Below are 25823 nucleotides of genomic sequence, written 5' to 3' on the forward strand. Positions count from 1 at the left end.
CACGTTTTTTTTTCTTAGCAGCGGAAGTCATCAAATTTGGGGAAACTTAGAGGGCAGTGAATGAGAGAGCACAAAAATATTTTGCTGAAATAATCATTTCAACAATCAACAACTGTCAAATTTACTGTCCTGTCTATAGATTCTACATTAGAAACACATGACTAGTATGAGAGGTGTCAGACAAATAAAAGTCATTCACATTGCAAGTCTTTCAGAGTCATTTGATTGCATTGTCTGGGGAAAAAAAGATGAAAATATAAGTGGTTTTATATTTGAAATGTGTCTGTCCACCCACATATATGAATTTGGCACTCAAATGAATGCATATTTGGTGCAGTGTGTATGATGCCATAAGGAATAAAAATAAGTCATTATAGCTGGGGAAACTTAGCGTGCAGTGAATGAGAGAGTAAAACAAATACATTTTTATACTATCCCATTTGCTGAAATAATAAAAGAAAAGCTACACAATGGTATTTTCAAGACTTTCAGAAAAGGGAATAAAAATGGTTGTGAGACTGATTATGACAGCCAGAAGAGAGTACAATGTCAAATTTACTGTCCTGTCCATAGATTCAACATTAGAAACACCTCACTTTTTTGTAAATCGATGCAAAGATAATTCATACGTAAATACAAATAAATGATTACAACACAAGTGTACATTTTTTTAAAATCTATATATTAAACATTCAAAGATTTAAGATTATGATGACCATTAAACGTGGAAAGGGTCCATCTTTAATAACTAAATGCCAATTATAATTAACAGTAACTGAGCAACAAATTATATTCAAATGTTTCTTAAGGACCATCTAACAGTACAGAGTGGAGACATGGCTGCTGAACAACAAAGGGATAAACCAGTGACTACAGTATGAGCATGTACACCGAGGCTGTTGTTAGAGATTCCCACTACATGTTTTTCAAAAAGAATAGACAAACAGGTAAACAGGTGATCATCAATATACTGTGTTGTTTGGCAGATTTTCAAAGAAGTGAATGTGGATGTGTGAATTTGTTTCAAGGTATGAACAGAAGCAGCAGCAGCAGACAGACCATACAGTAGTTGGATTCAGATAGTGAACATCAAGTGATGGTTTTGATGGGCTTTGGGAAAGGACAGCATGAGAAAGACACAGAAGAAAAAAAAAAACGAACACACGTACATTCACACTTCAAACGCAATGTGCTTCCTCCCGCTAGACGACAGCTGGCAGAGTGGTGTGGTGTGTGTATGTGTGTGTTTGTGTGTGCGCATGTGTGCGTTTGTGTGGTACACCTGGCACTGTGCAGATAGAGTAAACCTCAAAACACACACACACACACACACACACACACACACGCACAAGCATCCAGGCCACATCAGTGTGCATCACGCATGCATTTGAGAAGGTTAACACTGATAACATTTGCCACCGACCAGTCAACTGTGAAATAAATGTCACTCTTTGGGGCATCTGATGGTCATCTGGATTTATAAATACTATGAATGCATTATTCCAATAATTCCTCTAATGGGAGAGATAATATTCATTTGTAAATTTATATTAGGGTCTACACTGAAATAAAAGCATACAATTTATTTATTTTACATTTACATTTTATGTTTTTTTATGTTTAAGAGCAGACTCTAATATATACATATTTATATATACAAAAGATTCTTGTCATTATTCTGTTGGGGTGCCCAACACCTGTCTGTTTTTGTTATGACTTAAATTGCATTACATCTGTTGATTAAATAAATGTTATCATAGAACTGTAATGTTGCTTTTTCACAAGGGTATAAAACATATCAGAATGAAGTTGTTGATTTGAAAGGACAGCAGGCTGGCTTGAAATTATTAAAATTAACAGGGTGCATAAAACGTATTAGTATTAATTTTAATTTTTTAGATTTATTTTTGGTCTTTTTGCCTTTATTATTAGATAGGACAGTATTGAGACAGGAAGCGAAGTGGGAGAGAGAACCCCTAGGGTTGGGAAATGTCATCGAGCCGGAATCGAGCCGGGATCGAGCCGGGATTCGAACTTGCAACGCCCTGACGTGCTATTGCACCATATGTCGGCACGCTAACCACTAGGGTATTGTGCCACAGTATTAGTATTTTATTATAAGTATATTATTATATTATATAATAATATTGTACTTAAAATGGGCGAGGCAGTGACGCAATACGTAGTGCTGTCACCTCACAGCAAGAAGGTCGCTGGGCCGCTGGTTCAAACCTCGGCTCCTTTGGCGTTTCTGTGTGGAGTTTTCATGTTCTCCCTGCCTTCGTGTGGGTTTCCTACGAGTGCTCCGGTTTCCCCCATAGTCCAAAGACATGCGGTACAGGTCAATTAGATAGGCTAAATTTTCCGTAGTGTATGAGTGTGTGTGTGAATGTGTGTGTGGATGTTTGCCAGAGATGGCTTGCGACTGGAAGGGTATCGGCTGTGTAAAAACTTGATGGATAAGTTGGCGGTTCATTCCGCTGTGGTGACCCCGGATTAATAAAGGGACTAAGCTGACAAGAAAATGAATGAATGTTGTCCTTAAAATGGTTGTTAAAAATAAAAAAAAACGCTTTTTTCTTGTCAGAAAAAAAAAGAATTGCTCCAGAAGAATATTCTATAGGAAATACTTTTGCGCCCTGCTGGCCTCACCAACACCACACTTGCAGCAGCAATTTAGCTCGCCCATGTGGTCTCCCATCCTGGTACTGACCGGGCGCAGCTTTGCGAGCAATCATGCGAGAGTTGCAGAGAGCAAACTGCCCGCATAATTATAAGCCTTACGTGAATGGATGGATGGATAGAGATGGGTAGGAAAAGAGGTGGATGGATGGATGAAGAGAGGAAGATGGATAGATGTAAATAGCCAAGTAGGAAGGCAGGTGGATGGATGTGTGAATGGATGGATATGGTAGGGAGTTAGGCAGGTACATGTAGGTAGGTCGATGGCTGGATTAATAGCTAGGTAGCCACTAGATAATTACTGTAGGATGGATGGATGAAAGGAAGTTAGTAGGTCAGTAGGTACAGTAGATGGATAGACTCACTGGAAACTTGGTTTTGCTGTTGTACGTTTTATTACTTGTTTTTCAGTTGTTATTAGATGTCAGTTTTTTGTTAGCCATGTCAGCTACAAGTCACACATTTCTATTAATGTGTCAAGTTTACATGTCATTCATTGTCACTTAGAAAACTGTTTAAATGTTAATGACACAAGCCCTGATCCTTCTTTGTAGACAGGAATGGACATGTGTTAGTGAGCGGGTAGCGGGTGTTTTCTGTTGTTTTTTTCTTTTTTTCTATTCCTGTTCTGGCCGGCTGCTAATTGCTGTGGCTTCTGGCTAACATTGAACTGCAGAAGAAGGCTAAAAGGCTAAGCAGATAATTAGACAAGTTTAATTGGCACAAAATGCAGACCAGTGCTTACTCATGCACAAGGCCAGCGGGTGATTATCAGCGGATGGATGACAGACGTTAGCAAAAGCTGTTTTTAGCATTAGCCATCAGATTGCGCGTGGTACCTCATGATATATCAGGCATTTACATATTAAGCTGTAAAGGTGAACTAGGATTTCTTTGATGAAAACATGTTGAGAAATATATTAATCAATGGACTCTGTGAACTGCTCTTCGCCTTCTGCACACCTGTAGGCTTAGATAAGATATTTCCATCACCTGACATTTACCATACTAGATCACCTGGCGTGAGATTTCAATAAATGTTACAATCCACTTTTTAGACAAAAGCACTGTGTAAACACTTCATGCTAAATCAGAAAGTTCATATTAGTGAAATAGTAACCAATTAGTTTTAACTGGTTCACAATTAATTTGCCGGCACTTAATTTGGCCTTAAGTAATTCACAACATGAATTTCCATTATCCAATATTCAGTAGTGTTTCTGCATTCCATTTTGTCTAATAATGTTTTATATTTTAAGATTTATTTTTTCAAATGTCAAAGTAATTATTTGTTTTATGGAGTAGATTTGGATTAACATGACAAATAAATAATTTGATTCCAGAACTGTATGTGAAATAATTTTGGGGTTTGATACAGTTGAAACCAGAAGTTTTACATACACTGTATAAAAAGGCACATAACCAACTTTTTTCTCTTTTAGGTAGGTTGCGATTATCAAATTAGTTTCTGTTATGCTTAATAGCAGAATAATGGGAAAGATATTTTTTAGGAAATTGTTTCTTGAAAGTCAAGTTTAAAAACAATAAGGTTATAATGCCTCTGAAAAAGCTCAGATGATGGTGTCAAGGTTTTGGAAGTCTCTGATTGTCTAACTGACAACATTTGAGTTCATTGGAGCCACAACTGTAGAATAGTATTTATGAAAAACAAGCCATAATCAACAAAAAAGCCAGATTAAAATCATATATATATATATATATATATATATATATATATATATATATATATATATATATATATATATATATATATATTATTCTGGCATTTAGCAAATATAAATCCTTTAGGTAATTCTAACAGACCTAAAACAGTAAACATTTAGTATGATTTACCATCAAATGTTTAAATAAAATGGCTACTGTATGTCTTTTTTTTTAGAGTGTACTGTATGTAAACTTCTGGTTTCAACTGTAAATACTAATACATCTACTGAATTTTCAAATTAATTGTTTCCATCTTAATCTTAAAGTACCCATTATACTATTTTTAACAACAAAACATTCGCTAGATGGATGTCTTTGATTGTGCCCCATTAGGGATCCATGTGTTTAGCATTCAGCATCAAGTTAAAAGATGTTGAACTTTTTTATTTCAGAAGCTTTCAAAGCTGTAAAGATCTTTTTTTTCTTTTTTTTTGCTCTCGATTTGGGAGATGGAAATGAAACTGAACTCAACCCTGACATGGAACCGTAGTCAGTCTGCTCCAGTTAGCCTGGCCAGTGTTCTGAGCCCAAGGTCCATCTGCAGTGCATGACAGGGTCTTAATTAAAGTGTCATTTGAAAGCAGAGGAACTATGGGCTGGCAGTGATCAGGTCATTCTGAGTGTTAATAGGAATTAAGAACGGAGAAGGACTCAAGGACACATGATGAGGAGAAATGGACATTACCAGTCATGTATGCAAAGAAAAGAGAGTGTGAAAGAGAGGGCAGGGAAGGACAGGAGATTGAAAAAGAAAAGGGGAGGAGAGATAGGACAAGAGATGAGATGAGGAGAGAAAGAGGCTTCTGAGAAAGGTGAACTGTTAGAGTCACAGGGATTTTTTAAACTATAATGAGAAATTTGATCCAAGAAAATATACTACTTTTTGTACCTAATAAAGTGGCCGGTGAGTGTATGCTTGCATGTTTACATTCAGAACAATTTGATCTCTATGCTGTGTTTCTGGTGGGCTGTATTGCTTTAATAATAAGCAACTTGGAAATGTACATGACCTTTCCAATCAAAGCGTAACACTGAAACTCTCTGTCCTGCCCTTTATCTTTTATTCTCTAACTGATTCCCCACCCGCTGTCTCTCATGCACACACACACATTCACATCAGCAGCATTAATCAAGCCTTTGCCCAAGGCAAGTCTGTTCTGCAGGTGCATTAGAAGAATGTTTCACCTATAGCTATTTGACATTAATAGTCTTGTATGTTTCCTGCAGGATGAGAGCGATGGATGGGAGGATGAGGGCTTGGGAGGAGAGAGGAAAAAGATGGAATATATAAAATGGTGGCAAATAGCTGGATGAATAGATGTACATGGATATCTCCAGGGCAGTGACTCTGTGATATGCCCAAGGTGGAAGCTCTCATAACCGGCCTGACACTCTTGAGCCAGCAGACTGAGCCTTCAGGCTGTGAACAGCAGGGCAGCTCAGATTTTCAGAAGAGGTGGATGGATGTTGCTGGAATCGGGATGAATGGAGAAAACAAGAGGGAGAAAAGAAACATGGCTTCGTTTAAAGAGGACACAGCACAGAGAATATTATCTGTGGGATAGTGTCAGTATTTGTGCTCTAGCAACTTACTATCTAAAGTATAAAAATACTAGCAAAGCAATTCCTGAATTGTAAATATTTTTTATGCTAATTATTTTAAAAGTTGAGTATGTAGACGGTACAGTATGAAGCTGAAATTAAAATTATTAGCCATTTTTCAAATATTTCCTATATATGATGCATAATCAAAGATTCATAAAATAAATTATATGCCACTGTTTTGAAATAATTTTTCACTTTTTTAAGGAAAATTTATTTATATTTTATTCATACTGGTGTATATCCTGAGACCCCACCCATTGACTTGTGTCCTCTGTAGTGGACAATGTGTTTTTATGAATTTTCTTTTAATATTTTGAGCTACTATGTCAAGTCCTGTTGTACTGTTCAGAGGACATCCTGGGCTTTCTAGTGATATGTCATTTGATTGGCTGGCATACTAGCAACCACTCCTTACACTGCATCCAAAATGGCCGACATACAAACAAGCACATTTCAAGGGAAGGAGAGAGGTATGTAAAATTGAGCTTTTTAAATGTTTTTTTTTTTTTTTTTTTTACTATTAGTATTAAATATTTATTTGTTTAATAAGTGTCAGGAACAATACATTTAAATTTCAAAGCTGTTAACTTGGTTGTGTTTCAAAATATCATGCTTTTTTAAAAGTCAACTATAGTGGACCCCAGGATTTATTTATTTATTTATTTATTTATTTATTTATTTATTTATTTATTTATTTATTTATTTATTTATTTATTTATTTATTTTTTTATTGTTTATTTATTTATTTTTTTAGTTTGACTCTCTTTCAGACTAAACTGTTTCAGGAATTTCATTACAAAAAAATATCTTTTGTTTAGTTTTTGTTACATTAATATTGGATTAATATCCCTTTACAGAAATATCCTGTACAGTTTTGTTGTCTAGTCCTGTGGTACTTTACACTGCTGTAGCGTGCTATAAAATTAAAAATAAAAACAAAATGTAAAAACTCTGAATTGTAGATTTTTTTTAACCCAAAGAATGTAGGCAATCACAGAAAAAATTATTTTGGTCTCAGGAGGATAATTCATTCATTCATTTTCTTGTCGGCTTAGTTCTTTTGTTAATTCGGGGTCACCACAGTGGAATGAACCGCCAACTTATCCAGCACATTTTTATGCAGCGGATGCCCTTCTAGCGGCAAACCATTTTTGGGAAATCAGGAGGATAATAGACATTTTTAATAATATTCTATTTCAGTTGCACAGTTGAACTATTCCAGTTAAAATAAAAATGCATTGATGACACAATCATATTTAACTGAATAGGAATAAAAATGTAATATATGCACACTTGCCCACACACATATTTTATGTCAAAGCTTTTTTTTTTCAACTGTAACAATGCCAAAGCTAGGATGTGATGAATGCATGAAATCATTTTTTTTTTTTAGACAACTTCAATTCCGATTCTGTTTGTAAATCTATATATTGCAATGTAATAAAAATGATAAAACTAATGCATGTGAATAAACACGTCACACACACTTGTCTACTTGTCTCTGGCACATACACTTACTAGCCGCTTTATTACGTACACCTTACTAGTACTGGGTTGGAACCCCTTTTGCCTTCAGAACTGCCTTAATCCTTCATGGCATAGATTCAACAAGGTACTGAAAATTTTCCTCAGAGAATTTGGTCCATATTGACATCACACAGTTGCTGCAGATCCATGATGTGAATCTCCCATTCCACCACATCCCAAAGGTGCTCTGTTGGATTGAGATCTGGTCCCCGGGGCGGGCCATTTGAGTACAGCGAACTCATTGTCATGTTTAAGAAACCAGTCTGAGATGATTCGCGCTTTATGACATGGCGCATTATTCTGCTGGAAGTAGCTATCAGAGGATGGGCACAATGTGGTCATAAAGGGATGGACATGGTCAGCAACAATACTCATGTAAGTGATGGTTTTGACGCGCTGCTCAATTGGTACTAATGGCCCAAAGTGTCCCAAAAAATTATTCCCTACACATTACACCACCAGAAGCAGCCTGAATCATTGATACAAGGCATTCATCTGATGAATCAAGATTAATGTTGATGCAAAATTCTGACCCCTATAACATCAGAAATCAAGACTCATCAGACCAGGCAACGCTTTTCCACTTTTCTATTATCCAAATTTGCTGAGCCTGTACAGATTGTAGCCTCAGTTTCCTGTTCTTAGCTGACATGAGTGGCACTTGGTGTGGTCTTTTACTGCTGTTGCCCATCCGCCTGAAGGTTTGACGTGTTGTGCATTTAGAGATGATCTTCTGCATAACTCGGTTGCAACAAGTGGTTATTTGAGTTGCCTTGAGATGACTGTTGCCTTTTAATCAGCTTCAACCAGTCTGGCCATTCTCCTCTGACCTCTGGCTATAACAGGGCATTTGCATCCACAGAACTGTCGCTCACTGGATTTTTTTTTTTTTTTTTCGGACCATTCTCTGTAAACCCTAGAAATTGTTGTGCATTAAAATGCCAGTGAATTAGCAGTTTCTAAAATACTTAGACCAACCCATCTGGGACCAACAACCATGTCACATTCACAGTCACTTAAAACCCTTTCTTCCCCATTCTGACGCTTGGTTTGAACTCCAGCAGATCGTCTTGACCATGCCTAAATGCATTGAGTTGCTGCAATGTGATTGGCTGATCAGTATTTAACTGACATAAAAGCTTGTTCATTTAGTCATTCACGGACAGAGGTGAGCATCTCAAATGAAGCTCAAACCGAAAGCTTGTACTGAGCACATACACACACACACACACAACTACACATAACTTTAACTGATGGCCATTGTTGAATTAACTAACCGTTAAAAGCAATAATGTCCCTGTAACAGCGCAGGGGATAGAAGGACGCAGGGAAGGACTCTGCTCTCTGTCAGGAGTGTATAATCAACACTGACAGAGGTATCATTTCTCGTTTCCTCTCTCTCTCTTTCTCTCTATCTCTTTCCTTTTCTCTGACTCACTCTCTCATGCATGCATAATATGACTTCATAAAAGAGTGGTGACATGAAACAGCACAGGTTTGATTGGCAATTCAGCGACTGTCAGTTCTCCACTACCAGATTCATTTAATGCAGAGAAAGAGCGAAAAATATCCATGCAGATACTCAACTGATTTTTTTTTTCATATAGATGATAATATAACATAATTCTATTTACACATACTGCACCGCGGGACTCGGATGGCATTTTGATGACACGTTATTTCATCTCTGAATATAATAATAACTTTTTGTTGCCAATGGCAAATATGGAAACTTCCGCAGTCTTTTGTATGCATTTTCCCCCACACATTTAAGCTTTTATGAAAAAGAATCAGAATTGGAAATTTATTTTGAAAGCTACAGAGCACCCAAACAAGCTGTTTTATAATGTTTTTTAAATATTCTTTGGCTCAGATGATTCTCTTTCCTGCTTTAAATCAAGTTTATTTGATGTCATGCTCATGAATTATATCTTCTATTGCAAATGTTTTATGGAACAGAGCTGATATCAGTTCCTTTCAAATCAATTTTGCCAGTAGACTCGGTAGGGGTAAAGGCACCCTAGTGTACATCAACTGTTAGATTTTTACCTGTTTGATTTTTTTTCTTTGATAAAGAAATAAATACAGTAGAACACCCGGTGTTCACAATGAGAATCAATAGCAAGTTGTTGATTTTGAGGGAACTGATATCAGGTTCAAAAACATTGTTAGACCATCAGAAAAAAAATGCAAACAAACAAGGGGGCACAAAATCAGCAACCAAAATTTGCACATAAAAACCACCAATAGAGTGAAAGAAAATCTGAAATGTGGTAGAGTCCATGGGGTCATTTCCCATAACATGAGATGCAACAAAACCAATCAAAAATGCCCCACAAGTTTCCCATCTAAGTCATAGATATTGTGATTCAAAAAACATCACAAATGCTAATCGATTTGATGTCAGCTGACTACCTTGATGTCAAAACGACATCAACTTGAAATCTAACATTGGCGTCAAAAAAACAGTTTAAAAATCAATGATAGGGCTGTGCTGTTATTTTGAAGTGTTTTTGATGGTTTCGTTAGATGTCAATTGCATGTTTTTTTTTACATCAAGATACGTACATTGTATGAACACAAAAGTCAGTAAACATTTGGAATTTGCTATTGAACCTTATAGATAAATAAAACTTTTTTATATATTATTATACTTTGTGTCATTATTTTGGTGGTTGAAAGGGCATCAGTGCTGTAAAAATGACATGAAATTCAGTTCTTTGTTAAATCAGATTATTTTTTCTAATCATCTCAACTTACATCAGTTAAACTGACTAAAATATTAACTTTGTATAACTTTAAAAAATGCATTTGAAACCTAATTGGCTTTTTAATTTAAAAGCCACCTATGATGAAAATCTACTTTTCCAAGCTGTTTGGCTAGAACTGTATAGAGGACATACTGTTGGCAAGTTTTATTCATCTGTAAGCTTCAATACCAAATTCCAAATGTATACTGTGTTCCTTCGATGTACATAAACTATCTTGATGTTAAAAAGATATGTAATTGACATCTAACATTGCCATCAAAAAACAACTCAAAAATCGCTGTGTAGTTGATTTTTGACCTGTGTTTTGACACCAATGTCAATTGGAGATGTCACTGTCATATTGGAATGATATAAATTCAACAAATCTCTTATTTACGTTTTCCTGAAGTAAAAAAAGGACCCAAATCCCACCGCAACATAATCTCACCACCATGTGACGTAGGAGTACGATTGTCCTCACCCACCAAATTGACAGACGTCATGTTTCTATAATAAGATGTATACACATGTCCACAGAACTATTTGTTACAACTCTCAGTGATTTTTATATGTTTTTTTTGTAAATTTAAAAGGTTTTTTTTTTTTTAAAAAAGAGCATGATTGTAATAAAGACAGTAAAATTGCTTTGTAATTCTTAACCACTATAATCACCAAGGCCGCACGGTGTCAGTAAATGCTAATACGTGTGTTTGTGTGCACTGCAAACGGCCTTCACGGTTTGAGCCTCATCTTTTCAAAAAGGCTTGAATAAATTAGACCATAAATACATGAAATTAACGTACTTGCTATTTTTGACTAACAATTGAAGTACAAACAAAATACAAACAAAGTATTTCAACTTCATCCATGCCTGTCTCTGTCACTGGGCTGTTTATCTGACTTAACGCATGATGAGAAGCAGAAACGCACATGGGAACAGTGAGCGGGGAGAAGCAGCTCATTTGAATTTAAAGCCACAGGCTACAGAAATATATTCAACAATATATTCAGACACCTAAATAGGTAGATTCTGGAGGCTATAACAAATAATCTGATGGGTATTTTGATCTGAAACTTTACAGACACATTCTGGATACACAAAAAGGCTTATCTTACAAATTGGCTAAAATAGGTAGTTAAAGAAAAAAAAACATTTGTTATATTGACTGTGTAAGAATTTATTTATTTATTTATTTTTTTTTACAGTGTGTGCGTGAGTTTTGGTGTATGTCAGATTCACTTCAAGAACTTGACTTTAAATGGATTAGCATTTTTAAGATATTTTTGACGTCAATGTCAATATCAATTTGATGTTGTTTTGACATCAAGGTCACCGCTGGGTTGATCTGCAGTACAGCAGATTACTTAACAGAGTGTGAAAAGTGTTGTGACATTTAAAATGTCTGTGACTTGTCCAAAACAGATCTTAAGTTGGCTTAGACCAGATGGCAAATCCTTTGCTGCCCTTGTGCACTGATGTGCCTTAAGACCCAACACCTTTGTGCCTTGTCTTTTATAGGACAACTGTTCAGAAAAACTCTGACTCAGAAGCACTGCCAAAACAATTTGGCCCTTGTCAAATTCACTTAGATCTTTATCCCTGGCTATTTCACCTGCATCCAACAAGTTCATTACTAAAACTGATTGCTTACCATTCGGTCTGCCTAGAAATTAAAGGGATAGTTTACCTCCCCCAAATAAATCCACCATGATTTACTAATCCTTGACTTTTTCAAACAATACAAGTGAAGTCTACATTAAAGGTTTCTGAAATTCTTCAAAATATCTTCATTTGTGTTCAATAGGTTAAAAAAACAAGTCAAGGGTGAGTAAACAATGGTAAATAATTTTTTTTTAAGTAAACTATTACTTTAATAGGTAGCTTTGTTGGGAAATGATCAATTCTATTAGCTTCATCTGACAATACTTAGAATTCTTTGCCATATAAAGCTAAGGAAAATTAACCAACATAGTTGTTGTTTTGTTCGTCAGACTACTTATGCTTGTGAAAAGGCTTTGAATGATCTAGCAGTAGCACTGCAATATTAATCTGTGTTTATAATCCCATACACCCCTAGATGTGGTTTACTCTCATCTGAAACTGGTCTTCTAACTGCTCAGTCAACATGTTTAAATTCTATAGGAGATTGGGCATTCCCTTCACTGGCATCTAAATTCTGGAACTCCTTAACTTTTGATATTCGCAATGCAGAATCCCTGAGTATTTTTAAACCCTCACACATAGGCCTAAAATATTATTTTATGTGTTGTAAATTATTCTTATTATTGCATTTTGTTTTTGCATTTATCCTTTTATGTATCGTTTACTACTGTACATTTTAAATGTCTGTAAAGTGCATTGAGATGCTACTTTTGAAGGCAATATATAAGAATTTTAAATTTTTCATTATTATTGCTGTTCTGATAACATTTAATAGAAAATATAATAATTTTCTTATAATGCATAAATAAACAATTTGTCACAATAATAACAAATTAATAAAACAGAATAATAAAAAAAAACAATTAATAAAGATGCCATGCTTTCAGACATTCATGCATTTCATTACATTCATTTTTAAACAACACAACGTCAATGCTTTGACTTATGAATAAGTAAAAAACTATATTTAGTGGAATAACACTGATTTTTTTAATCACAGAATAAAAATAAAATAAAAAATTATAATATTAAATATTAAATGTTTTTACAAGTGCCCTATTTTTGCCATTTAAAAAAATGAATAGACAATACTTTCATTTTGAATTTGGAAAACATGTTATCAAACCATTACAGAATGAAACATATATAAATATTTCACACAAAGACATACCTAATCAATTCAATACATCTAGACTACAGCAACCAAACCAAAGTGATCTCTTATTTATTTCTATTGCTGTATATATGCCATTTCTTTCCATTTTCTTTGGACGCTCAAATTTCCATTAGCATCCATTTTATTGCAACATACAGTACATAATGCCACCAAAAACAAGGTTCCACTTGCATTTGCGTGGAAATCTTTCATTCATTAGAGGATGACTGTGTTACTTAGTAGCTAATGCTTTTATCCAAAGCCACTAACAGTGCATTTCTTAAAGAAAAGTCCCCTTGGAGCAACCTGGGGTTAAGTGCCCTGCTCAAGAGTGCACTGGTGATCATTACACTGTTCTTTTGTTCACATAATGCCCTTTAAGGGATTTGAACCTGTAACCTTTTAGTTACCATCTCATATCGCTAACCACAAGGCTATATGACCTTTGTTATAGGCTTAGCATGAACTGAAATGCTTTCCAGTTTGATATCTTATCAGCAATCTACTGATATAACAGCAATCCAGTGAAAACACCCAACAAGAGAACACAAGAGAGACACTAAAGAGTCTTAATTGTGTGTGCCAGCAGACAGAGGTAATGCAACATGGCTAAGTCACCCTGCACAGATGTCTAATGGGAAAATATAATTAAAGAAAAGAAATAAACAAACATAAAAGAAGAGAAAGCAGCATGACTAGGTTACTTGATTAGCATGATAGAGGATATGGGAATAGGGGCTGTTAGCTATACATTTATTTTTTGTCTTTTACAATTAGCTAAAGGGCAAGATAAACATGATATCACTATGGAAAAAAAGAAATATATAAAAATGACAAATTAAATTAGTTTAAATTTTACTTAAAAAATTAAATTAATCACGACCATCTATAAAAACCAACATCTCAAAGGGAAAATTTTGTATAATTTGATTTAAAAAAAGTAATCTATGATACTTCACAACAACAGTAATATTACCTGATTATTATCATCTCAAAATAATTTAATGTCCAAACATTATCACGGGTTTTAACTGACAGCAACATTTACATATTTTAAGAAGAAGAATGCATTCAAAGTCCCCTAATTCTAGATTAAACAAAATCCATTGTGGATTTGTTAAGGTTAAAACCATTAACAAACAAAACAGAACAACACCGGAAAGCTAATCAATGGTATTTTTAATACATAAATATCAGTGCATAAATGTAGAAAACAAACTGAACATTCCCAAAGAGGTAATTAAAATGGTACTCTAAGGTACTTTACAACAACAACAACAGTAATAACAACTGAATATTATCATCTCAAAATAACAATGCACAAAAATCACCATGGTTTTTAACAGACAGTTATCGACATTTACATATTTTAAGAGGAAGAGCACATTCAAAGTCCCCTAATTCTAGATTAAACAAAATACATTGTGAGTTTGTTAAGGTAAAACCATTAACAAACAAAACGAAACAACACCAGAAAGCTAACCATAAGCTTAATATTAAGTCTCTCTTTGTTGACTGAAAGGATGAGCTGTGTTTAGCAACAGCGCGCATCCTCTGCAACCGAGCAAGAACAGGGATTATATTTCCCCATTTATAAAAGAAATCAGCCATGACAGAGAAGCTACCGAGAGAGAGATGTGTTTGACGTAGATTGATGGATTTTCTCCTGCACTATAGCCCTGCCCTCAAACATTGAGTAATTCATAAACGCCAACAATACACATACTCTCCGCGCCTGTAGATACTGGGTGGTTTCACATGCAGAGAGTGTTGCCTGATTGGGCGGTTTCCTGCACAATTGGGTGGTTTTGAATTTGATTGTGTGGGAAATAAATGGCTTAGGCTGGTTGACAAAATTTGAGTGGGTTTGGGATCAGTTTGTTGATTTTAAAACATGCATTTTATAGGCAAATTATTTAACAAAAATGAAATGTGTGCACCATTACATTTAGTTAATCTTCAGCTAACCTTTACCATTCAGTTCATCTTGACGTTACTGAGCACACACACTCTTGTGTTTGTTGACGACCTCCAGTCAAAATTAGTCAAAATGAGTTTGACTCATAATAAACAGCTCAGGCAAACTGTACATGCATAACTTTAGTAGTGAAATTCGGTAATAACATGTTTTGTGGAGTTCTTCAGTATTCCTGTCATGCATCTGAAGTTAAAACTAACATCTTTTGCTAAATCATGTCTGTCTCTCTCGCTAACACACATATATCAGAATTACAATAGATGGATGGATGGATGGATGGATGGATGGATGGATGGATGGATGGATGGAAGAACGGACGGATGGACGGACGGACGGATGGATGGATGGAATAGACAGACGGATGGAGATGGAGGTAAGAAAGACAGACGGACATGGAAGGATGGATGGATGGTGGTAAGAAAGACAGACAAGAAAGGATGGATGGATGGATGGATGGATGGATGGATGGATGGATGGATGGATGGATGGATGGATGGATGGAGATAAGAAAGAAAAAAAATATGGATGGATGGATGGATGAACAGATGAAAGACAGACAGACAATAAAGGATGAATTGATGGATGGATGGTGGTGAGAAAGACAGACATACAAGATTGGATGGATGGATGAATGGATGGATGGATGGATGGATGGATGGATGGATGGATGAATGGATGGATGGATGGATGGATGGATAGTGGCAAGAAAGACAGACAGACAGACAAGAAATTGATGTATGGATGGATCGATTGAAAAATTAATAGAATGTTGACCAAATCATGGATAAATGGATAGATGGAGGTATGAAAGACAGACAGGCAAGAAAGGATGAATGGATGGTGGTAAAAAAGACAGACAGACAAGAAATGTATAGATGGATAGATAGATTGACAAATAAATTGAATCTTGAACCATATATGGATAGATGGATGGATGGATGGATGGAGTAAGAAAGACTGACAGAAATTAATGCATGGATGTATGGATGGATGTATGTATGGATGGATGGATGGATGGATGGATGTATGGATGGATGGATGGATGGGCGGACGAATGGACAGATGGATGGATGGTGGTAAGAAAGACAGACAGACAAGAAAGGAAAGATGGACGAATGGATGGATAGATGGATGGATAGTTGATAGACAAATTAATAGAATCTTGAACAAATCATGAATGGATGGATGATGGATGAATAGGAATTCAGGGTGCAGTGTTTTTATAATATCTGGTTGTCATTATGTTTATGTTAAGGTTTGTTGGCAGTTAACATGATGTTGATTGAAATTAAAAAAAAAAAATGTAAACATCCACCTGTATCTGGCAACACTACACATGGGCAATGTGCTTTACCAAGGGCAATTCAGAGCCGTGGTTGTGGAAATGCACCATTCACATTCAAGACTTTCAGAAATAAGCAGTTCCAGGAGAACGTGGTGCCCATTTGGAACGAAACAGCTTTTTGCTACAGATAATGGATGACTGTATAATAAGCTGCGTTAATTAGGCTCATTATAACAACTTGATAAAATGAATTAACTGACCAATTAGAGCCGCTCAACTAATGCATCTCGGTTGGAGAATAGAGCCTCATATACCTCTGAAGAGATATATGTATTAGGGAGCCATCAGTGTGGTATTAATCAAGACTCTGAGAAAGACTTTGCTGATTAATCAAATTCAGAGCACCATTTATTGCACTGGGGAGTTGTGGGTATAGCTTTAGAAAAATGCTCTGTCATTCTCAGATCGTTCCAAAATCAGCTTATTACTCCAATACCCCCAATTCATCATGGCTGCATCCATCACTGTCGGAGACAATAGTGATGATTCCCCTGCTTAAATGCTGCCAGCGCTGAGCTGATGGATCCTCGCTGCTACAAAGCAATGCCACGCTGACTTACAGATGAGAATATGTGCCGACTGGAGGTTTAAACCCAGTTTAGTATAGCCACAGTGTGCCATTCCTGAGCTCCATAAGAGCTACAGTTTCATGTGTTCGTCATGCACTATACTTTGCAGCATATGGCAGTTACTGATTTTTTTGCAGATGCTATGTAAAACATTGGAAGCAGTATATGAAAACTGAATATTTAGACTGTATTTTTTCACAGTAGTAGTGAAGATTTTCAGTGAGTTTTTCCAGCAAGTATTTGTTTTTACAGGACATCTAACAGATCTAACGGATAGGAGTGAGCTGTCAATATGTTTCCATCCACCTAATTTTATACACATGTTGGATATTTTCATTAGTTTTATTATATTATTTACCCCCAGAAGTGTGTTGAGCATCTGTGCTTTCTTATTCTTTTACATCTTTTGTTCAATACTTCAGTTTTGCACAAAGTTAAATCACATTTTTGGAATGGAAACATGGCTAGTGAAAATTGATGTCAGTAGTCCACAAATAAATGACTAAACATGTACAGTGTAAGTCAGAATTATTAGCACCCTTTACATTTTTTTTTCTTTTTTAAATATTTCCCAAATTATGTTTAAAAGAGCAAGGACATTTTCACAGTATGTTGATGATATTTTTTCTTCTGGAGAAAGTCCTAATTGTTTCATTTCGGCTAGAATAAAAGCAGTTTTTTAATCCATTTTTATTAGCCCCTTTAAGCAAATTTTTTTGATAGTCTTCAGAACAAACCATCATTATACAATAACTTGCCTAATAACTCTATCCAGCTTAGTTAACCTACTTAACCTATTAGTTAAGCCTTTAAATGTCCCTTTAAGCTGTGTAGAAGTGTCTTAAAAATATCTAGTAAAATGTTATTTACTGTCATCATGGCAAAGATAAAACAAATCAGTTATTAGAGATGAGTTATTTAAACTATTATGATTAGAAATGTGTTGAGAAAATCTTTTCTCCCTTAAACAAAAATTGGGGGAAAATAAACAGAGGGGCTAATAATTTTAACTAATTATGACTAATATTTTTGCACTTGACCACAAAACTCATCAAATTGTTAAACTAAGATGAAAGCACATGAAAGCTGAATAAATAAACTTTTTTGGTTTGTTAAAAATGAAAATCTTGAATCTGAGAGTTCAAAAAGATCTAAATATTGAGATCCAAATTAAGTTTTTTAGCAAAGCACATTACAAAACAAACAATTAGTTTTGATTTCCAGTAGGAAAATCTGAAAACACGTTCATGGAACATGATCTTTATTTATTATTCTAATTAATTTTGGCATAAAATAAATGTCTATTATTTTTACCCACATAGTATAATGTATTTTTGATGAATGTCAAAAATATACTTGTGCAACATAAGACGTCTAGCGTCACAAATGTCTAGTAGATTTAGACTGTGTAGCTCAAATTTAGTCTTGTTTTTGCAATTGAAAAGCTTCTCTCAAAACAGGTAAAATTCTTGTTTATGGAACATGGAAATAATATTAAATTACAGTATGTTCACTACACAATAAACTACTATTAATACCACAATCACTATCATGCAGATTCAAGAGTTCCCACTTAGATATTGCTTGACAATAACCACAAGTTTGGCATGCTGCCCCAGGAGAGACAGCTAAGCTCGGAGATAATTGAGCCCAGGGCTCCCGACTGGTCAATGAGCATGTAAGGGGGTATGAGATCAGGGAGTTCTTGAGAGCTCCCACTAGTTAAGGAGGAAAACTGGGAGATCGGGTGGGTTCCGGGATTTCAGAGAATATCTGAAAGTTGTGGTTCTCTTTCAAAATATTTACCCAAAAATACAAATTTTGTTATCGTTTTGTCATTTATCACTCATTTTTAGTCCCTCTTCCATTGTTTTGGAATGTTGAAAATCAAAGCTGTTTACTTTCATCATATTGGTTAGTTGGTTGATTGATTGATGCCAATGGCTACTGATTTCTAGCATTCTTAAATATATCTTATTTTGTGTTTAACTACAACCACAACAAAAATCAAGAAGATTTGAAGGCACTTGAGAGTGAGCAAATGTAAGTAAATTGAATTGTTTGGGGTGAATAATTCCTTAAAACATTTTGCTAAATAAAAAAAGAGAATGAATGAATGAAAAAGTAAATGCTTGTACATGTTTGTTGCATTGTTTTTTTTCTTGTTTATTTTTTATTTATTTGTAAAGCCTAGCCAGGGACGAGGACTGTAAATTATCTTTATGCTATATGTACATGACATCGGTTGTCTTCGTATAACAATGTCAAGTGTATTGTCCTTGTTAAACAAACAAGCAAATAAAAAATAATAATAAATAAATCAATGAAAAAAGTAAAAAAAAAACAATGGAAAATCATTCACAGAACAGAGATCTACAACCAGTTCATAGCAGTTCTAGCATGACTTAAACATTGTGTAAACCAATTTTATAGCAGGCTATATAAGCTTTGAAAAACAGACTTGATTTCATTTACAATGCCACCAAAGCGTTTAACATACAGTAGCTCTGGACATGTAGACAGGTACGCTACCAACTCAACTAGCAGTCACGCAGTCAATCAATCACTGCTCAGGCCTGCTGCCTCTAACTGCAGTCATCCGTCATCTCAGTATCTTCCTCTCAGACAACAGTGATGGATCATCAGCACCACATACTGTTAGCAACATAAGCGACAGCTCTCTGTGGAACAACCCCATCCCACTGGAAGAGGTACAATATGGGCCCGCAGTGCGATGAGATTTAATGTAACTGCTGTTCAGATACAGTTAAAGATATCGGACTATATAAGGGTTATTAATTTGGATAATACAGAATTGAATGGCCTTGGACAGCAATAAAATAAGTCCTATTTTTAAAAAATTCCCCTTGGCTAGAAAGGTCTCATTCTGATTTATGAAACCAGGAGTAGGTCAAGGATATACTCCAGATAGTGCTCTCGAGCCCTTGCTCATGAACTTTAAATAAGAGAACGACTTTAACTTGGATTATTGTAGATTTATGATCTGCAGTAACAGACACAGCTCACACTGCTGGTAGATTCGGAAGCCAAGAAAAAAATGCAGAGAGAATTATTTTTTTTTTTTAATAATGAAACTAAACTACATTTGGTTATTTTAGTGATTTTTCACGCACCATTTTGAAGTTGTGACCCTTTGAAATCCTTCATTATGAAAGGCCCTTTGAAGAGGCCAATTTTTAGCATTTTGGTATGGAACAGCCCTTCAACAGGGCAGCCATGATTAGTTTCACTCCAAAGTGCCCTTCATATGAGGATTTATCTTGTTTGGTATGCAGCATAAAACTACATTTGCCCACCAAATGTAGCAGAATAACCACGTTTGACCAGTTTTAGCTGATAACTTAACTTAGGGGTGGCACAGTGGCTCAGCGGTTAGAACTTTTGCCTCACAGCGAGATGGTCGCTGGTTCGAGTTGTAGCATTCATGTTGTAGATTAAACTTAAGTACTGCACAGAGTTGCTGGTCTTGTTGGTCCCATTCCTTGCTGTTCTTCAATCTATAATGCAGATGGTGGGGGGAAAGGGGGAAACCTCCCTCTTATCATCATTGCAACCCAAACACATTTCAAACCCCCTCCAGGTTTAAAAATGACTATGAGAAACCAAGACTCTCTCCAAATGGTATATACACTTTACAATGTTCATCAGTTAATGCATTTACTAACATGAACTAATCATGAACAACACATGTACAGCATTTATTAATCATAATTGAACATTTACTAATGCATTATTAACATCCAAGTCCATGCTTCTTAACATTAGTTAATGCACCATGAGTTAACATGAACTAACAATAAACTACTGTATATTCATTAACTAACGTTAACTAACATGAACAAATACAGTAATAAATGTATTATCCATTGTTTGTTCATGTTAGTAAAAGCATTCATTAACATTAACTAATAAACCTTATTGGGAAGTGTGACCATAATGCTTTTTTTTTGCAATCTATATGTTCTGCTCTATAGCAAAAGTTGTAAAATATTATATGCATGCACCAGTAGATCCCTTTAGGGTGTTTTATAATATAGAAATGAGTCGATCCTGCCTAATGTGTGTTTAGATTGTCATGTTTGGTATCGTAACGCTTCTTCTATTTTACAACACATGATGCAGAATGCATGATGATAATTTATACAGCTTACATTCATTAATGCTCTGAGTTAAAGTCCATCTGTCTCTTTAGGGTGGATCCTCATTATGCAAAGACAAAGGAAATCTCCTGCTTAAATTTTTCCTCTCAGACCACTGGTCAGTCAGGAGAGAATGAGTGTGACTTGACTAGTTAAAACCCATCTACACCCCAAAATCTGGACTGAAGGTTCCCGACACCAGGGAAGACTCTTTATCTGTACCTGCATGACTTGTTTGAGTCTGTGTTTCTTACTTTTTGGCAAATTAAACTTTCAAATTAAACAAGTTAAAGATCGCGCCCCTATATCTTCCGATCTGCACCGCAAACTATACGCAAGTGACAAAAGGACTTCCTTAGAGACTCAATCTTCCGAGCATCAGAGAAACTCGCTCAACACAAGAGAGACAGAGAGCCAGACGCAGGTTTTAGTCAGGTGTTTTTTAACACATTAATCAAAATAGTGTTTTTTGGTGGTTTTTAGTAGTCGTGTGGAACCGAGTTAGATTATCATAAATCAATAAAAGATCCTTGTTACCAGCTTTAAAGTTTAATAAAACTTCTAAACCATTCGTCTGCTTCACGAGAAGTAGCTATAATTCCCTTTTCTAATAAATAAACAATTAAAAGTCTGCTCAGATGAGCAGACAAAGTCGTTGGATCAACAAAAACACGCTATTAATTATAAATATTCAGAATTAACTCTATACAAAACATTATACTTTTTTTTTTTTTAAAAAGTGCAGTTGAGTTCAAGAGAGTAGGTGGTTGAAAAAAAAATGTGTTTGGATTGAAATTGTTAAAGAGAGTTTAGGTTATGGAGATCAGGAGGAAGTGAATTCCAAAGCTGAGGAGCAGAGTGGCTGAAGGCACCGCTTTCCATGGTGACAAGGCGAACAGGGGGGACAGTGAGGTGAATAAAATGACATAAGATACCTGGAGAGCAGCAGCAGCATAGACACGCCAGCGTAAATAATTTAAATAAGTAAATAAATGAATATAGTAATATAGATAACATATAGTTAATTAAAGTTAATAAATTGAATAACTTGAACTATAAGTTAATCCTGAATATTCATAATTAATAATGTGTTATTGTTGATCCTATGGCTACTCCTGTTGGTTCAGGAACTAAGCTGAAAAGAAATTAATGATTGAATTAACTTACTATAGTAGAAATCACCCTGGCCATTTTTTTTTTCAGTGAATTGGTGATGTGCCTTTGAGTTGCACAAGTAAACCTGACATTCCTGGCCTTAATAGGCGCACTAGAAACTGACACTAGAAGCTGTGGTCATGATATTATGTTTGTCTCCCATGTGGAAAATGGAAGTCAAATGCTGTTGAGAGCAGAGTGAGTAAAACCTGAGGGGTCAAATTGGTGCCATGACCCGGATCAAGGTGAGTTTAATGGAGACCAACTAGTAAGAGCTGTGTGAGGGCACATTTCTGGTCTCAAGAAGTGTGCTAGCAATTTTAGGCTCTCTTTTGACAAATGCCGGTTCAGATTCTGCTCAGAGCGTGCAAGTGGAACTGAAGGGGTTACATCAACAACTGTGAACAGAAGCTGAGGTAGAAGACCATTGAAGAGGGGGAAATGATCACTGACAAGCTGTTAGCTACATAGGCACCACTTCGGTTCTCTTTAGTGTGAGGAGTCAAGGCAAAGGCTGAAAGGAAAAGCAACTAAATCCTCTTAAAGCCGCCACTGTTTCTAATCCTTCCATCTTCCTCAACATCCAGATGAAAGAGTGATACAAGCTATCTTGTTGTTCTCCTCTCTCTCCCCCTCCATCTTTTTGTCTTTGACCTCCTTGTGTAATCTGACAGTGAAAATTAACTAAATGAAAGTTGTACTTATATCCCTTTAGCCTTGGCTTCATGTGGGCTGAAGGCGCAGATGGATTCGATTTTATTAGCTGTGTTTAAGTGAGCTTCTCTATCCTTTCGTCCCTAGAGCTCTGCCTGGATCTGAATCCGTCTGTCAGGAAGACTTATGCCCAACATGCTGCGTGCTCTGCCTGAGAAATGTGAAGCGTCTCTGATTGAAAAGCAATTTTTATTATAATGATGTGCCTTAGATTACCATTGATCTGTTTACAAGACCTTTATTGAATAAGAGAGCATGACAGCAAGACAAGGCAGATGCGTATCAGCCCAAATCCCATGAAAGCTTCAGAGGGGATCCAGAAGTTGCACTTTCATGGACGAGCCAGTTAAATCATTGACATTCTCCATCCAGGCTTAAATCATTCAAAGTTTTCCCATCTCCATTGGAGGGATTCTCAGGGTGTCCAGGATCAATAGCATCCAATGATTTTACAGAAGCGCAGTATTATTGATATTCATTGGATTTTTCCCTTTGTGGATTCCAGAGTTATTCTTTTCAGAGGCAGTACACTCTGAACTTCCATTTCCTGGTGTGATTACACAAACACACGTACACAACAAAGAGACCACCTAAGCGGGCGGAGAATGTATCTAGTTTGTAAGCAGACTTCCTGGCGGCGCTCACTACTTCCTTTGCATAACCCGCTCTCAGCTGGTGTGTTTGACAATCCAATTGCGTTGCATATTCTATACTGTGGTTTACGTTCAATTGGTCTGCTATTGTAATATGAGCACTAGGGGGTGAATTCACAAAGCGGCTAAACCACTGAAAATAAAAATGTCTTAATTAACAAACCCACAATTCATTTTCTCAGAGTGATCTACACTGTTTTTTTCACAATAAAATTAAACAAAATTATGTGAGTTTATAAAATTAAATTCAATTAAATATGTAAAATATAAAACTAAATTAAACATGATTATTTTTTAGCTCAAGCATGTTGCTGTTTGGTTTATAGCAATCACATTTATCCTACCATTGTGTGGTAGCTAGTGCGGAGATTAGGAGGACTGCTAATCTACTGGAATTGTAACTCACATACATCTTAAGAGTATGAGAGAATAGTCTGAAAAAGAGGAAATATCGAGAGGGTGCTCGCTGCAGAGCCATTTGAGGAGAGCTGAGCTCCAGCGAGGGGGAGCATGAGCTGTCGCTCCTCCTCCTGTAAGCTGTTTTAATGCGTACACCAACTCCACCCCTAACCCTACCCCCAGTGACATCACTCGTAGAAGAAGTGCAAAAAAGGTGGAGCTCAAGCTTAAGCTCCCCCTCGATGGTGCTCAGCTCTCCTCAAATGGCTCTGCAGCGAGCACCACTTGGAAATATCCAGTGATTGGCAGTCATGTATCTAGAAATGACTTGTGTCAAAAGTCAGAGCAAAATGGTTTATTCAAGCTGCAAAAAAAATGTGCAGATGTACGGCACCTTTAGGATGTGGAGATTTGCTTCATGGATGCGCAGCCATCAAATTTACGGCAACTATGTAATGCTAACATGTCAATACAGACCAAAATCTATAAGCAATGTTTCCAAAATCTTGTTGAATCTGTGCCATCAAAAAATAGACAGTAAGCAAACTCTACTTGCAAGCTGTGCAAATAAAAACATGTGGAATTGTATATAAATGTATACACGTAAATTAATGAATGTTGTATGTCCCAAAACTTGCATATTCTTCTGCAACACACTCAAAAGTGAACTCAAGCTGTGCTAATAGAGTGATATGGAATTGTATGTAAAATGTAAATGAGAAATATAAAGTCAAGTCACCTTCATTTCAATAGGCGCGCTTCTAAAAAAGTGCTAGTTTGCCATAACCAATTGGGGGTTACATAAAAAACCAGTTGAGATTAAAAATAGGATTCTTTTTTCAATTAAATGTAAATCAAATTTTGTAACCCAGTGGCTGGGTTTGTCAATATTAACTCAACAGTGGATAAAATACTGTATGGCTAAACCCAATGTTGGATTATTTTTTTTAAAAATTACATTTAAATTACACTTGACCCAACATTGGGTTAAAACCTCCCAGCGTTTTTAGAGTGTACAGTATAGCACAGGCTATGCATACTGTGTCAAAGCAGAAGTACTCACACATACAGAAAAACCAATATTAACAATATTAACCCAAAAATATTAAAATTGTCAATATTATCCCAACATTGGGTCAAATACGGGATGGACAATTCAAATGTTGGATTAATGATTTTTCAATTACATTTAAATGACACTTTTTAACCCAACATTTTGGGTTTGTCCTACTGTATTTGACCCAACAAAAGATAAAACCACCCAGCATTTTTAGAATGTATAGCACAGACTGTGCATACTGTGTCAAAGCAGTCATACTCACATATACAGACAAAACCATATTAAAAATATTAACTCATCAATATTAAAATTGTCAAAATTAATCCAACATTGGGTCAAATACGGTATGGACAACCCCAATGTTGGATTATGTTTTTCAATTACATTTAAATTACAATTTTTAACCGAGCATTTTGGGTTTGTCCATACTGTATTTCACCCAATATTGGGTTAAAACCACCCAGCATTTTTAGAATGTAGCAAAGACTGTACTATATCAAAGCAGTCTAACACATACAGACAAAACCATATTAACAATACTAACTCAACAATATTAAAATGACCAATATTAGCCCAATATTGGGTCAAATACTGTATGGATAATTCCTATGTTGGATTATGTTTTTCAATTACAATTAAATTACACTTTTTAACCCAACATTTTGGTTTTGTCCATACTGTA

At 35.7% G+C, this 25823-nt stretch overlaps 1 long non-coding RNA gene across 2 annotated transcripts in view; it reads right to left on the reverse strand.

Moving 5' to 3' along the window:
- The window catches only part of LOC141379834 (uncharacterized), a 361032-nt gene that overhangs the window by 39232 nt on the left and 295977 nt on the right, over positions 1–25823 (reverse strand). The gene's annotated exons all lie outside the window — the stretch shown is intronic.

The sequence above is a fragment of the Danio rerio genome, chromosome 21 (assembly GCF_052040795.2).
Source record: "Danio rerio strain M-AB ecotype USA chromosome 21, GRCz13ab, whole genome shotgun sequence".
NCBI lineage: Eukaryota > Metazoa > Chordata > Actinopteri > Cypriniformes > Danionidae > Danio > Danio rerio.